This window comes from Zingiber officinale, chromosome 6A (assembly GCF_018446385.1).
Source record: "Zingiber officinale cultivar Zhangliang chromosome 6A, Zo_v1.1, whole genome shotgun sequence".
Classification (NCBI taxonomy): domain Eukaryota; kingdom Viridiplantae; phylum Streptophyta; class Magnoliopsida; order Zingiberales; family Zingiberaceae; genus Zingiber; species Zingiber officinale.
Window position 1 is genome coordinate 105,351,860 of NC_055997.1, and position 16,465 is coordinate 105,368,324.

Genomic DNA, 16,465 nt, shown 5'->3' on the forward strand with positions numbered 1-16,465 from the left:
TTAAACTTATTTGGTTGGTGTATAGATACATGAATTGTTAGTTTGTCTTTCGAGAAGTTTGTTGTTGGTTGCAACGTAGCTAGGTTCTTATTCTTATGTATTTCAAATCATGAAATTTTTGTGTGTTGTAATCTATTGCCAACTTGCATGATAATGCTACTGTTGTTGATTTAATAAATTGAAAATAAGAAAAATATTGAAAGAAAGAAATTAGATGTATAAAAAAAGTTATCTAAACGTCGGGATTTTACTAATGAGTTTAAAGTTAGGTTGAAATAATTTTTGAAATTTGTTTGTAGTAATGTTGAGTTTATGGATGGGGATAAGATAAAGTATTTGTGCAAAAAGTGCCAAAATGGTAAAATTTTACAGTCTGATAAAGTTCAAGAACATCTTTGTAAACTTGATTTTACTCTGAATTACTATAATGAGAATTATGGAATCATTCATATATGTTGAGGATTATGAACGAAACATACACGTCTTAATTAGTGGGGACCGGTTATTATAATCAATTAAATTTATATCAAAGGATGGTAATTGATGCAACTGATCAAAATTTTATTCCCGAATCGAGTGGTACAAGTTCTATTTGTCCTCCAACAATTGAATAAATGTTTACTACTTATACATCACCGTTGGAGGAGGTAGAAGTACCAGGTGTTGATGAAGTATATCTTTAATTTCAGGAAGTGTTGAGTGTTGCAGATGAACCACTGTGAGATGGTTGTGATAGTCACACCAAATTATTTCTCATCGCAAGACTATTGAATGTCAAAGCAGAGCATAATATGTCTAAAGATTGTTTTTATGGATTTGTTCATGTTATTGGATAGGTATTGCCATGTGATCACATAATGTCCAATGATTTTACAGTATAAAAAAATTATGAAAGAATTAGATCTTTCGATGAAAAGAATTGATGTTTGCATAAATGATTATATGTTATATTAATGGGGAGATGATGCAAATGTAGATGTTTATAAATTTTGTAATCTAGCTAGGTACAAGAGCACTAGAATGAGTCAACAATGATGTAAATTATATAGTCAATTTTTTTTTTGCCTTCTACTCATAGGTTACAAAGGCTTTATGCATTAAAAGTCACTGTTGAATACATGACTTGACATGCAAATCATCAAACATAATAGGGACTAATGTGTCATCCATCAGATGCAGAAGAGTGGAAAAATTTTGATAGAATATATCCTGAATTTATAAAGGAAACTCAAAATATTAGGTTAGGTCTCTGTGCTGATAGATTTGCTCTATTTAGTAAATCAGGGAGAAATTATTCTTGTTGACCAGTTATTTTAACTCTGTATAATTTTCCACCTAGAATGTGCATGAAAATATCGTATATGTTTTTAACATTGGTTGTTCCTGGCCCGTAAAATTCGAAAAAGTTAATAGATGTTTATATGCAATCGTTAATTAAAGAGCTGAAACAACTATGAGATGAAAGTTTTCCTATATATGATGTTCATTCTAATTAGATGTTTGTAATGAAGGTTGCTCTTCTTTAGACCATAAATGACTTTTCGATTTATGGTGTGCTATCTGGATGGAGTGTCGGTGAAATCTTAGGATGTCCAATATGTATGGAGAGATTAAAGTTAAACAAATTGAAACATGGAAAGAAGCTGAGTTATTTTGATTGTCATAGAGAATTTTTACCACCAAATCATAATTTTTGAATAAATAAAGATGAATTTACTAAGAATATAATTGAAAGAACGCCTTTGTCATTAAGATTAACGGGTGACCAGATTTGGTACAAAGTGTTTAACTTTTCATCTGTTATTAAAGAGCCACATACTATAACATATGAATATGGAAGTACATATAAATGGATTAAACATGGTATATTTTGGGATTTGCCATATTGGAAGAGTCATTTGATTCATCATGATCTCAATGAAATGCATATTAAGAAGAATATTTTTGATAATATGATAATATAGCGATGGATATCTCTAAAAAAATAAAAAATAATCTGAATACAAGAAAAGATACGTGACCCCTTTATAAAAGACTCACTCTTAATGTTAATAAAAATAATAGGGGATCAAAGTCAAAGATAGTTTATACATTGAATAAGGATCAGAAACGTGTTGTTTGTGAATGGTTGAAATCATTGAGATTTTCAAATGGTTATGTCTCTAATATTGGGAGATGTGTCGATTTGAAGTAATGCAAATTGATTAGTTTAAAAAGTCATGAGTGTCATATATTCATGAAAAGACTCATTCATATTACTTTTAAGGAACTCTTACCAAATTTTATACAGGGTGGCATTATAGAGTTAAACATTTTCCTTCATAATATTTGTTCAACAACTTTGAGACATTCACACATTGATATGTTAGAAAGAGACACTCCAGTCATTGTGTGTAATTTAGAAAAGATCTTTTCACCCTAATTTTTTAATTTCATGGAATATCTTTTGATTCACTTGTCATATGAGGCCAAAGTTGAAGGTCTTATCCATGTTTCATAAATGTATCCATTTGAAAGGTAAAATTTTCCTCTTCTATACTTCATTATAAATGCATAAAACTTGATAAATTTTATTATATATCAATATCTAATACCATTTGTTTTATTACAATCAAATTCCTATATCATTTCAAGGAAAAAGTGAAAAATAAAGTATAGGTTGAAGTCTCTATTATTAATGCATATATTGTGGAGGAAGTAACAACTTTTACATCATATTATTTTGAGCTTCACGTTTAGAGCAAAAGAAGTAAAGTGAGAAGAAATGATGAGGGTCCTATTTATCCCAATTTTAACTCATTCTTAATTTTTAACTACCTTAGTCAGCCAAATGGATCATGTAAACAGAGATACTTAACTAGTCAAGAATGATAGACAGCCCAGACATATATTTTACTGAATTATCCAAAAGTATCGCCATATTACGAGTTAGTATATATTTTCTATTTTTTGTATTTCTTATGTCGTAAATTGTTTGTGTTATATTTTTTTATGGTAGGATTTTCCAAAACTTACATTCTGAAATGTGGACATAAGAGTTTGATCACTTTTGTGGAGAAGAATTTGTACCATAGTTCAAATCATATGTAAGTAGACAAATTTAAATTTGATTTACACATATGCAGATTTTTAAACATATTTATTTGACTTTTTATACGAATGGGGAGCAAGAAAAGAACTATAGTTTAGGTTCATGATAATCAAACTCACCTTGTATAAAATTTGTTATTCCATCTGTCATGGGGTCCAAAAACATTGTATGCACTTGGCCAATATATCCATAAATGAATATAATTTTCATATCCAAGAATATGGAATGAGAAGAATATAATGAATAATGGGGTTTGTGTTCAGTCATCTAATAATGGAGGTACAAGCAATGATTTTAATAGTTTGCTAGATGAAATTATAAAGGTAGAATACTCTACCACAGAAATGTGAATTATCTTATTTATACATAGGTAGTTTGACCATGTCAAAGGAATGAAGGTACATCCGTAGTATAATTTAGTTGAAATAAATCATAAAAGATTGTATAAGAGATATAAACCATCTCTGTTGGCACAACAACCAATTTAAGTATTTTATTCTTTATATCCTAGTTTGAAATGTGACAAGATTGATTGGTGGGTTGTTTGTAAAACAAAAGCGCAAAAAAAAAATTGAGGAACGTTAGAAAGACATTGCATATCAACAAAAGAAAGTTGTGAACATATTTTAGATCAAGGAATATATTATTCCAATGTTATGAGATCTCAGCGGAGTAGTGATAAACATAGATGCAAGTGAAATTGATGATGATGATGACAATGACAACTTTAATTTATGATGATGGGTAAGTTTTGTTATCTTAATATTATTAAAATATAATATTTTATTGTCTTATATGATAATATTTTATTTTTCAGTAAATTTAGTTTCAATCTGTAAATTTACAAAACTTAAGCTCAATTTGTTTTTTATATACTGTCTCATTCTTAAATTTATATATTTTATCTATTAATGCCCTGTATTTTTCCCTATAGGTTATTACAGGTGACATTTTGGTGTTTTATTTTGCGCACTTCCTGATCTACTAGCAAATATGGTAAGTTTTTTTTATGTTCTTCATTATGCATCAAATTTTTATTTACTTTATCCTAACAATTTTGGTTGACAATCTCAACATGGTGGCCATAGACGGGTACTCTTGGCCAGTTTACTTCATCATCGGCCATTAGACCTATGACCCCCCCCCCCCTTTCAAGTGCAGGACATTCCCATACACCTTCATCAGCACCTTTCCATTCACCATTCACTAGTATATTCGTCAATACTCACTCATATTCTTTCGGCTAGAAACTCAGTTACTGAGAATATAAACACTCGAGAGCGTAAAGTCTCGCTCGGAGATTCGTAAGTACTATGTTAACATTTTATTTTTTTCAACCCTATTAATTATGTAATATTATTTGTTTTTAACTTATGGTAGATGTGTGAATTTTGTACGGATCATTCACGATATTAATAGAATAGTGAATAATCATTAGGGAGGGACTTCAATGACATATACTAGCAATGCTCTGGTAGAACGAGTTTAAGGTATATCCCCTTTAGTTTATATATGAAATTAAAATGAATATATAATCAATTATTTTTTGCATTCCAGCAGACATTCAATTGGGAACTGAATGAAGAGGTGGAAATAAAAAGAATTTTTAAATAAAAATATGGGGATCACATCCAACATGTTCTTAATCATACAAAGAATAGGAGAAAAAAGTCATCTTGCATTAATGATAAAAATTGGACGAGGACCTCTAATTTTTGGGCAACCAAGGAGATCAAACAAAAGAGTCAACAGAATAGGTTAAATCAAGCTTAAATTCTGAAGACTCATCTGCGACATATGTGGGAAGCTCTATCAATATCGATGAACATACACATAGATTGATACTTTTTTAACTCTCACATTAATTTTTAATCTATTTTAGACTATTTTATAATTTCTAATAGTGGTTTTTTAGACCAATGAAATGAGGAATGAGCTATTATTCATAGACACTTTTTCCTACACATTTCAAAAACAAAAATAAGACTTGGAGCAGGATAGAACTAAAGTAATTAAGATTTGAATTAATCTTTGGTCTTAATTTATAACTTAAATTTTATTAATTATGTATATGCATTTTTAAAATATTGTATTATAATCTTATTTTAATTTTTCTCATGACAATATAAGAGAAATATAATGAGTTAGAACTAATGTATAGAATTTTGAGTGCTAGTGATGATATTGATGGATCTGAGCCCTTTGTTAGCAATAAAATGAGTTTATGGCTAAAGGCAAGTGGGGGGGTCGAAAGGGGGAAGGATATTGGGAATGAGTTTTTTGAGCAAAACCCAGAGAGTTGTTGGTATATCTACTTCCATCACGCTGGAAGTAATGAGATAAATAAATAACTTGACTGAAGATGTTAGCAATTTGAAGAAGATAATATTGCAAAGGGATGAAAAAATGAGAGAAATGTGTCGACAACATAACCTCATAATGCTATAGTTCTAGTGATAATGGTGACGATGATAATGATTGTGGTGGTGATGATGATTCTTCATTAGTTTGTTATATATGAATGTTATTTGTCTCAAAATTAGTGTTTTTGATCATGTGTTAATTGATTAAGTTTGTGAATCCTTCATTTTTGTATTTTTGATTAATACTATTAATTTGTTTCGAACGGGTTTGATGAGGTCAAGGAAGGTTGTGGAAATTGAAAATTCATGTCAGAGGAAGTAAGTCTTTACATATTAATTTTATGTTAGTTTGTAGGATTTTCTTTCTTATTAAAAATGATACTTTTTATTTGTTTGTTTTTTGATAGAGGAAAAGAAGAAGAATGGAAGGAGAAGGAAGTGTCTGCTGAGGAAGACAATGATTTCTTTTGTATCTTTCCGTTGTTTTGAGATGGTTTGGTATGAGATATTTGCATTTGGATATGATGACTTGTTGAACTTTGAGAAAGTTAGATTGGAATGTTGAATGTTTTTGGATATGATTACTTGTATGAATATTGATATGTTTGTTCTGACTGATTTAGGTATGGTTTCATTTTAGATATGGTGTTTTGACTTGTATGGATTATAGATTTGGTTTGGAATGTTGAATATGATGTGTTGGAATATTGTGTTTGTTAACAAACATGTTTGGATACTTGTATACATGATAAAATGCATAAATGTGTAGTTTTTGATAAAAAAAAAATTATATTTTGTGACGAATTTGCCAACAAAACACTTTCGTCGTCAAATAATCGTAATCACTATGTATTGTAAATTTGTGACAAAAATGGTATTCGTCGCAAATTATTTTTGCGACGAAATTTGTCACAAATTGTCATTTTTTGTAGTGTGGGAAATAATCTCTTCTTTGTTTTTTATATTTGCAATTTGTCTTTTGTTCTCGAAGATTTTTCCTAGATTTGATTCTTGTCCATAAGATTACTCATATGCTCCTAAAGGGCCTTCGACATTGGGGCACAAGTGACCATTGTTCTAGGAGTTTTATCAATAGAATTTGACATGAGAATAAATGTTGGATATTGGGGCCTTATGGACCAATACGGTTTTGTGGAAAAATCGGAATGTCATCAATAGATAAAAGTCGTAATTGACTTCAAAATTGAAATCTACGTTTCGCGTAGATAAATTTAGACTATTAATTTGCTCAAAACCGATTAAAGGTGAATGAGAAATTAATTGTTTAAAGTCGGCCCAAATAAACATTAATTATTCATTAATGATATATATAAGGAAATGCATGGGAGAATAGTCCCACATCGGAAATTTTCGATGTACATTCTTTGCTTATTAATGATGCTGTGTTAATGGAGTTAACTCAGAAAAAAGACCAGGTGCTCTCTTCTCAGGGGCGAGCAGGTGCTCACACCTATGAGCCCGCCACCCACCACGTGCGCAATGGGCACTTTGCACTTCGCACGTACGCATTGAGGAGCTTAAATTTATGCTCCAGAGGACATTGCAGTACTTACGTGGCACTCGGGTGACGTATCAGGCTCGTATCTGACATGGCAATGCCTATGTGGCATCCACGTGGGCAAGAAGAGATGACTGGACTGTTGATTGGGCAAACGGATGGCAACCGTTGATCAAAGAGGTGTGATAGATCGCTTGTGATGTGATCTAGAGCGTTGGATCGCGAAGAGTCACGATCTGACCGCTTGGGATGAGACTTGATCTGAAGCGTCAGATCAAATGGATCAGTAGATCCAGATCCGATGGCTGATGACAATAGGCGAGATCTGAGGGTCACAACTCTTCAGATCTGATGGATGAAATTAAAGTGGAATATGTGAATGGTTATAACTCTTCAGAATGGACGATCCAGATCCATCCAACCCAAAGAATACATCCTCTCACCCAAAAAGGCATTCAACCTCTTCATTTGATATAAATAGAACCCTCCAGATGCTGGAAATATCAATCGAATCATCGAATTCATCTATTCTACTCTCTCTTGAGCATTCATCTCATCTTATGCATTTAAGAATCCAAAAAGCCTACGAGAAGGTTCGCTGGTCTTGAAATTCGGAGTGCTACGATTCCAAGACGTTCGTCATTGTATCTTGGGAATGAATTGCTGCTATCCGTTAGCACCGTAGCGGAGTAATATCGTTTACGGAGATAGTGTTGAACACTAGCCTCGACGATCAGTATTAGTTTGCGCACTCCGGGAGATACCGGATCCAACCGTCGTAAACGATATTATGCAAACTGATATGGCTACTTCCAACGACATTCCGACCGCCATTCCGCCAACATCAATTCCGTACGGAGAAAAGCCGAAGAAATTCAGCGGAACCGACTTCAAAAGATAGCAGTAGAAAATGTTGTTTTATCTAACGACGCTAAACCTTGTACGATTTTTGCAGGAAGACCCGCTAGCCGCTACGGAAGGTAGTAAGGCTGCTTGCGATGCATGGTCATACGGAGATTTCCTGTGCCGCAACTATATTCTCAACGCCTTGGACAACACGCTGTATAACGTGTATTGTTCATTGGAGACGGCGAAATCTTTGTGGGAATCACTTGAGAAGAAATACAAGACCGAAAATGCCGGATTAAAGAAATTCATCGTCGGCCGGTTTCTGGATTTCAAGATGGTGGACTCTAAGAGCATCTCAGCTCAAGTCCAAGATATGCAATTAATACTGCATGATCTGGACGCCGAAGGCATGAAGTTGAACGAGTCATTCGCAGTAGCTGCGATAATTGAGAAGCTCCCTCCGTCATGGAAGGACTTCAAGAATTACCTCAAGCACAAGCAAAAGGAGATGGGACTGGAAGACCTGATCCTGAGGCTACGAATAGAGGAGGATAATCAAAAATTATCCCACTCTAGAGGAACCAAGCGGACTATTGACGAAATGTCCAACCTGGTCGAGCCAAACGCCAAAAAGCCGAAGCAGTTCAAGAAGAAAGCTCAAGCAAAGAAGTTCAAGGGCTCTTGCTACAACTGTGGAAAATCAGGACACATGTCAAAGGACTACAGACACCCGAAGAAGCCTAAGAGGCATTCAGAACCTATACAACAGAAATTGAAAATCAACTTGACAAACGAATTAAAATAATTCGTAGCGATAGAGGTGGAGAATATGGTGCATCGTTTGATGAATTTTGTTCAGATTCTGGCATTATCCATCAAACAACGGCGCCTTACTCACCTCAATCGAATGGTGTTGCTGAACGTAAAAATCGAACACTAAAAGAGATGATAAATGTCTTGTTGATAAATTCAAGCTTACCTCAAAACTTGTAGGGGGAAGCAATATTATCGGCAAATCACATTCTCAACAAAATCCCTCATAAGAAAAGTGATAAAACTTCATACGAACTATGGAAAGGCCGCAAGCCATCGTACGAATACCTGAAAGTGTGGGGGTGCTTGGCAAAGGTCGAAGTACCTAAACCAAAGCAAGTAAAGATCGGACCTAAAATGTTCGATGCAGTATTTGTCGGATATGCCCATAATAGTAGTGCATATCGTTTCCTAGTTCACAAATCAGACATTCCTGATATTCATGTGGGAACAACCTTAGAATCTCAGAATGCGATATTCTTTGAAAACGAATTCCCAAATAAGAAGGAAAACGTTGAAAATGATAACAACGGAAGTTCAAACGAAAATGACGTTACCGAACTTAGCTGTTATAAAAGGACTATTGACGATCAAAGCGAAGAGCCACGTCGTAGCAAACGGGCTAGAGCTGAGAAATCGTTCAGGCTAGATTTCATGATTTTCATGTCAGAAATGGACCCAAGAACATTAAGTGAAGCTCTCTCTAGTCCCGATGCTCCAATGTGGAAAGAAGCTGTCAACAGTGAAATCGAATCCATCATGAATAATCATACTTGGGAATTAGTAGACCTTCCTTCTGGTAATAAACCATTAGGTTATAAGTGGATACTAAAACGCAAGTATAAAGCTGATGGATCAATTGACAAGTATAAGGACAAACTTGTAGCCAAGGGGTACAAGAGGAAGGCCTTGATTACTTCGATACCTACTCACCGGTGATAAGGATTACGTCCATACGAGTGCTAATAGCCATTGCAGCACTGTATGACCTTGAAATACATCAAATGGATGTTAAAACTGCATTCTTAAATGGTGAGTTGGAAGAAGAAATTTATATGGAGCAACCTGAGGGGTTCATGGCTCCAGGAAATGAGAAAAAGGTGTGTTGACTTGTTAAGTCATTATACGGACTTAAGCAAGTGCCTAAACAATGGCACAAAAAATTTGACAAAGTAATGTTGTCAAACAAATTCAGAATAAATGAATGTGACAAATGCATTTATGTCAAAGACACACCTAAAGGTTATGTAATCGTCTATCTATACGTAGACGACATGCTAATAATGGGCAGTAATCATGATATAATCATGACTACAAAGAAAATGTTGACCAAAAATTTTGATATGAAAGATATGGGTCAAGCAAATGTTATATTGGGAATTAAAATTCTCAGGACATCAGAAGGGATAATTCTTATACAATCCCATTATGTAGAGTCAGTATTGAAAAGATTCAATGCGTACGATCTCTATACAGTAAAAACACCTATGGATCTAAGTCAACACTTAGCGAAAAACCATGGTGAGACCTTATCGCAGTTGGAATATTCTCGGATAATAGGCAGTTTGTGATAGATCGTTTGAAGCGATAGAGGGGGGGTGAATATCGCGCTTTTTAAAACTATTCTTTTCTTTTATATCAAAGTCGTGCACAGCGAAAAGTAAAAAGAGACAGATTGTTTACTTCGTTCGGAGCCTAGCTCGACTCCTACTCGAAGGCTCGCGGTCCTTGACCGCACCGGTGAGTAAACCACTATAACTCTTCTTTCCGAAATTCTTCGGAAAGAAGCAGAACGTACAATGGAGCAAGATAGTAACACCCTACTATCTTGCTTAAATGAATTACAAATGCAAGCTTTAAAATAAATTTTACCGACAAATAAAATGGAGATGTAGCTTAGGTCGGCACTTCTGGATGATGTAGCTTGCTGCACAGATGAAGACGAGACGATTACAGAGCAGGAATTTTTATCACAAAAGTTGTTCTTGGCCTCTGACTTCGAGCCTCAATTTATAGGTATGATGGATGTTCGGTTGACCGATCCCTCTATTCGGTCGACCGAACCAGCACCAATCCCTTCCAGTTGGAGTCTGATGCTGGCTCGATATTCTGCATTAACTGGACTTCAATGGTTTGGTCAACCGATCCCTTTGTTCGGTCAACCGAACAGGCTCCTTCCCTGTTCATCGAGATTTGTCGTGATCTGCATTTATTGTGCCTTTAATATTGATGGTTCGGTCGACCGATCCTCGAGTTCGGTCGACCAATCAGTGTATTTTCCTTCTGCATCTGATCGTTGCTGATTAAACTAATCTGTGCTGAGTCATCTTGGTTCGGTCGACCGATCCGGCCAAACCTGCAACACAGAATTAAGCAAAGTATCCCTGCAACACAAAGGTTAGCACAGTAATATATAATGCATGAGTACGACAGTTAGGACTGTCTTGATCTCAACTTGGAAACCTTCCCGGTTTCTTTAGTTGGATCAGCGACCTTAGGTTGTTCCCTTTAGGAACCCGACCTCACTGTCGCTCTTCCAGTTGCATACCTCAACTTACCTGCCAAACATGATCCTCTAGACATGTTTGGTCTTTTGTCTACTCAGTGTCTGATCGCCTGATCCACTAAGACTTTTCCTGCAATACCATATTAGCCAACAGCAATAATTGTAATACAGAAAATAATGGTAAACCTAAACCTAGATTTACCGAGATCCACTGGTTCGGTCGGCCGCGCGCGGTCGACCGGAAACCATCCGATCAACCTTGCTTGGAGTTCACTCCTCCAAGACTTCTCGTTACCTAATGTTACCACCCCCTAGGGTTTTCTCCACTTGGCTTCACTTACCAAGACTCAGTATTCGGCTACCCAGGGATCAAGTCCTCCAGACCTATCCATCTGGCTTCCACAACATACCGAGATTTCCCTTACCTAGCCTACAACTAGGACTCAGTATTCGGCTACCCAGGGATCAAGTCCTCCAGACCTATCCACCTGGCTTCCACGATATACCAAGATTTCCCTCTCCTTGCCTAGCCTACAACTAGGACTTCCCTTGATCAAGCTCCATACTTAAACAACTTAAGCATACTTAAACATATTTGTCTGACATTAAAACCTTAGAGGTCGATTGCACCAACAGTTTGATGTATCTCACAAACTGCACATGTCTGGATATTGCCTATGCGGTCAACAAGCTGAGTCGTTTTACGAGTAATCCAAACGGCACCCATTGGAAAGAATTGATGCGAGTTCTTAGATATTTGAAATATACTATGAACTATGGATTACATTATGGAAAATATCCCGCTGTGCTGGAGGGATATTGTGATGCTAATTGGATATCAGATACAAAAGACTCCAAATCCACTAGTAGATATGTTTTCACGATCAGTGGGGGAGTAGTATCTTGGAAATCCACTAAGCAGACGTGCATTGCTCGGTCAACTATGGAATCTGAGTTTATAGCACTAGACAAAGCAGCTGAGGAAGCTGAATGGCTACAGAATTTCTTGGAAGATATTCCGAGCTGGACGAAACCTGTGCCTGCCGTACTGATCCGCTGTGATAGTCAATCAGCAATTGGAAGGGCACAAAGTAATATGTACAATGGGAAGTCACGACATATACGTCGTATACATAATACCATTAGGCAGTTGATCTCGAATGGAGTGATTGCAATCGACTATGTTAAGTCCAAAGAAAATTTGGCAGATCCTCTTACGAAAGGGTTGAGTCGAGATCAAGTATACTGCTCGTCAAGAGGAATGAGATTAAAAATCTACAACTAAAAAATGACTGTAGCGGTAACCCAACCTTGTTGACTGGAGATCCCAAGATCTTGGTTCAATGGGACAACGAAGTTACAGAAGTTGTGTTACAACACATGAGATATTTTATCTCTATCCCAATCCTAGGATGAATTTGTGTTGTCCTACCTCATGTAGTGAGGTTAAGCTTATGCTTTTAGTGACTTCTATACCTTATAAGGTGGAGTATGGTAGGATACTCCTAATAGAAGTGTCACCTATATGAGTGTGAAGACAGGCCGCTTCAATGAAACACTCATGAATCCAAGATGGTGTCCATGGCCGAAATGGAACCAACCATGAGAACTTAAAGTAGGTGAGATAGGTCTCTGTATGGGTGTTATTGTCTTAGTATACACCAACAGCTGAGCAGTTCAAGACATCACGTTCACTGCGCAGCCTAGTATACTCGATAGTATTCCACTACAGAAAGTTCAAAGCCACAAGCTACCTCTCCCGATGCAGTGACTTATCGATTAGACTCTTGTAAAGTGTCAGCATGCATACACGCATTGCATTAATTTCCATTCATGTGGGGGATTGTTGGATATTGGGGCCTTAATGGACCAATACAGTTTTGTGGAAAAATCGGAATGCCATCAATAGATAAAAGTCGTAATTGACTTCAAAATTGAAATCTACGTTTCGCGTAGATGAATTTAGACTATTAATTTGCTCAAAACTGATTATAGGTGAATGAGAAATTAATTGTTTAAAGTCGGCCCAAATAAACATTAATTATTCATTAATGATATATGATATGGTGGTAAGGACGGGGGACCCTCGTTGGCAGAAGGTCAACGACACGTGGAGGTCAAAGGTCAAGAGATTCAACCCTGAGACCCGACCGCCCGGACTAAGAGGGTCGACTGGCCACCCAACCGACCGGACTGAGATGGCCGACCGGCCACCCAACCGACCGGATTGAGATGGCCGACTGGCCACCCGACCCACCGGAATGAGATGGTCGACCGGCCGGGAATCCCCCGAGCCGAATAAAAGACAACCCGACTAGGGGTCGGGTTTCCGATGCTCAATGTAAAAAAGGTTTCAGGGCCGAGCGGGATGTTCGTTCGGCCGGGGCACAAGGCAACAAAGACAGGCAGGAGCAATCTCATCCGAGCATAAGACCGGGAGTCCTCCTAGTCGGACCGATACCTACAACCAGGGCAGAAGTGATATGCCTGCCGAGCGGCCGAATCGCTCGGCCCTGGAATAGACAAGGGGCGCAAGAAGACAAAGGAGACAGGGGATAACATCATCCTCGAGACATTCGTCGCTGATAGGCAACAGGGTTGGCGGCCGAGCCGTACACAGGATCATACGGTGGAAGCTTCCACCGTCACATCTGGGATATGTTCGGACGATTACGGAATGGCGTTAGGGGTACTTTTCTTACATGAGCTCATTAAGGTATGTTTGGGGAAGCGTGCACGCATCGAGAAGCGTGCCCACGCCTCCCCGGGGTCCTATATAAGGACCCCCAGACGTCGACGAATGTATGCGCAATCCTCACTGTAGCACAGTTACGCTGCGTCTCTCATTTCTCGTTGCCTGACTTGAGCGTCGGAGGGTCGTCGCCGAGAAACCCCTCCCGGCTCGGCTTCTTTGCAGGTTCGCCAGAGATCTACACCACCAGCCGGAGACAGCGGAGCGTGCCACGTCCCCAGTGTCCGTCGACTCAGCGCTCGGACAGGATCAAATTGGCGTCGTCTGTGGGAACGCACCTGAATCCGAGCCTAGAAGATGGAAGAAGTTGGACGTCAACTTCTGGTAACGCTCTCTCCTGAGGAGCTCGAAGCGCGAGCAGCAAAAATCGTGGAGCAGCAGCAGAAAGCTCAAGCCGAGCGGGCAGCGCAACAGGCGACATCAGCATCGGGGGGCCGAGCGCCACCCGAAGAGCGACCGGAGCATCTATCAATATGGGGGCAAAATAAGGGACCGACCGGCACCTAGATGGGGGCGCCGCCCGCCCCGATACCTTTTCATAGGGCTCTGTTCCAGACGCCCTCGGAGGTCGCGCAAGCTAATCAGGACAAAAGATCTTCATCGAACGAAGCACCCGTCCGGGACTTCAGAAAAGGGAAAGCGCCCCGAACGGACGTGTCGCCCGAGCGGATCAATCGGCAATTCTCAGATGCCATCCTGCGTGATCCACTGCCGAAGCATTATGTGCCCCCTGCGATCGGGGAATACAACGGGACAACCGACCCAGACGACCATCTGGGTAAGTTCGACAGCACTGCCACTCTGCATCAATACACAGATGGTGTGAAGTGCCGAGTGTTCCTCACCACCCTCTCAGGATCGGCGCATTGGTGGTTCCGGAGGCTGCCGGACGGATCTATCACAAGCTTCAAAGAATTCCGAACAGCGTTCCTCCATCATTTTGCGAGCAGCAGGCGCCACCAAAAAACCAGCGTTAATCTGTTCGCCATCAAGCAAGGCGCGAGGGAGTCGCTCCGAGCTTACATCGAACGCTTCAACCAGGTGGCCATGGACATTCCAACGGTCACCTCGGAAACAATGATAAATGTGTTCACGCAAGGGCTCATGGATGGTGATTTCTTCCGCTCGCTCATCCGGAAGCCGCCTCGGGACTACGACCACATGCTGCATAAGGCCAACGAGTACATCAATGTAGAGGAAGCCCAGGCGGCGAGAAGAAAGGAAGCCCTGAATGACCAATCAACTTCCGCCGAGCGGAAGCAACCCGTCAGCCACCAGCCCCCCAGAGGACCGCGAGCCGAAGCCGTCCGTCCTCATCAGCACACTCGGTCGCACGCCGTCTAGCAAGTAGCGACTGATCGGCCCAAGCCCAAAGGGAAGGTATGGACCCCGATGTTTTCTTCACTCCATCAGTCAGCTACTCACAACACCCGTGACAGTCAGAGCCTCCCCCCCCCCCCCATCACTCATCCTGCGCCAAGGAGCTACCGCCGCCGATCACCTTCACCAGACCGGCGACATCGGCAACGAAGCCCCGTTCAAAGAATAGAAAGGAGATCCCCCGAGCGGCAGCATCATCAGCAGCCCGGAGCCCACCATCAGGTGACGCATGAGCGACCTCGACCATCCGCTCGAGAGGAGGAGAATAGGGGCAACGCATCTCGAGGCGAGATCAACATCATCGCCGGAGGCCCGACCGGAGGAGACTCCAATAGAGCCAGAAAGGCACACGCAAGGCAGCTGAGGATACACGCGGTCGGCTGCAGCCAGGAGAGGGCGAGCGGACCCGAGATCAGCTTCGGGCCTAGGGACCTCGAAGGAGTCGAAGTCTCGCATGATGACGCCCTGATCATTCGAGCGGTAATAGCTAACTACACTATTCATCGTATTTTCATTGACACAGGCAGCTCGGTCAACATAATATTCAAGAAGGCATTCGACCAACTGCAAATCGACCGAGCTGAACTACTGCCAATGACAACCCCCCTCTACGGGTTCACTGGGAATGAAGTCTTGCCGGTCGGCCAAGTCCGGCTGGCTATCTCGTTGGGAGAGGAGCCGCTCAGAAGGACAAGGACCACCAGCTTCATCGTGGTTGATGCTCCTTCTGCATACAACATTATCTTGGGACGACCGGCTCTCAATGAATTCCAGGCGGTCGTCTCTACCTTCTACTAGAAGATCAAGTTCCCGGTGGAAGATCAAGTAGGGGAGGTGCGAGGAGACCAGCTGGCAGCTCGAAGATGCTATATGGAGATGGTCCGAGCCGAAGCCAAGTCTGCTCGAAAAGTGTCGCGAGTCGAGGTAAATGCTATAACCGAAAAACCACCTTCTTTGGTTTACGAAGAAAAGGAGGAGGTGCAGATTGACTCTTCCTGACCGGAGGCCACCACCTTCATAGCATCCGACCTGGAGGAGAACCAGAAGGAAAAGCTGATCAGATGCCTCCAGCGAAACCGCGATGTCTTCGCTTGGTCGGCCCATGAGCTGCCAGGGGTCTCGCCAAGCGTAGCGCAGCACGAGCTTCACGTCCGACCAGACGCTCGGCCGGTGAAGCAAAGGAAGAAGGACT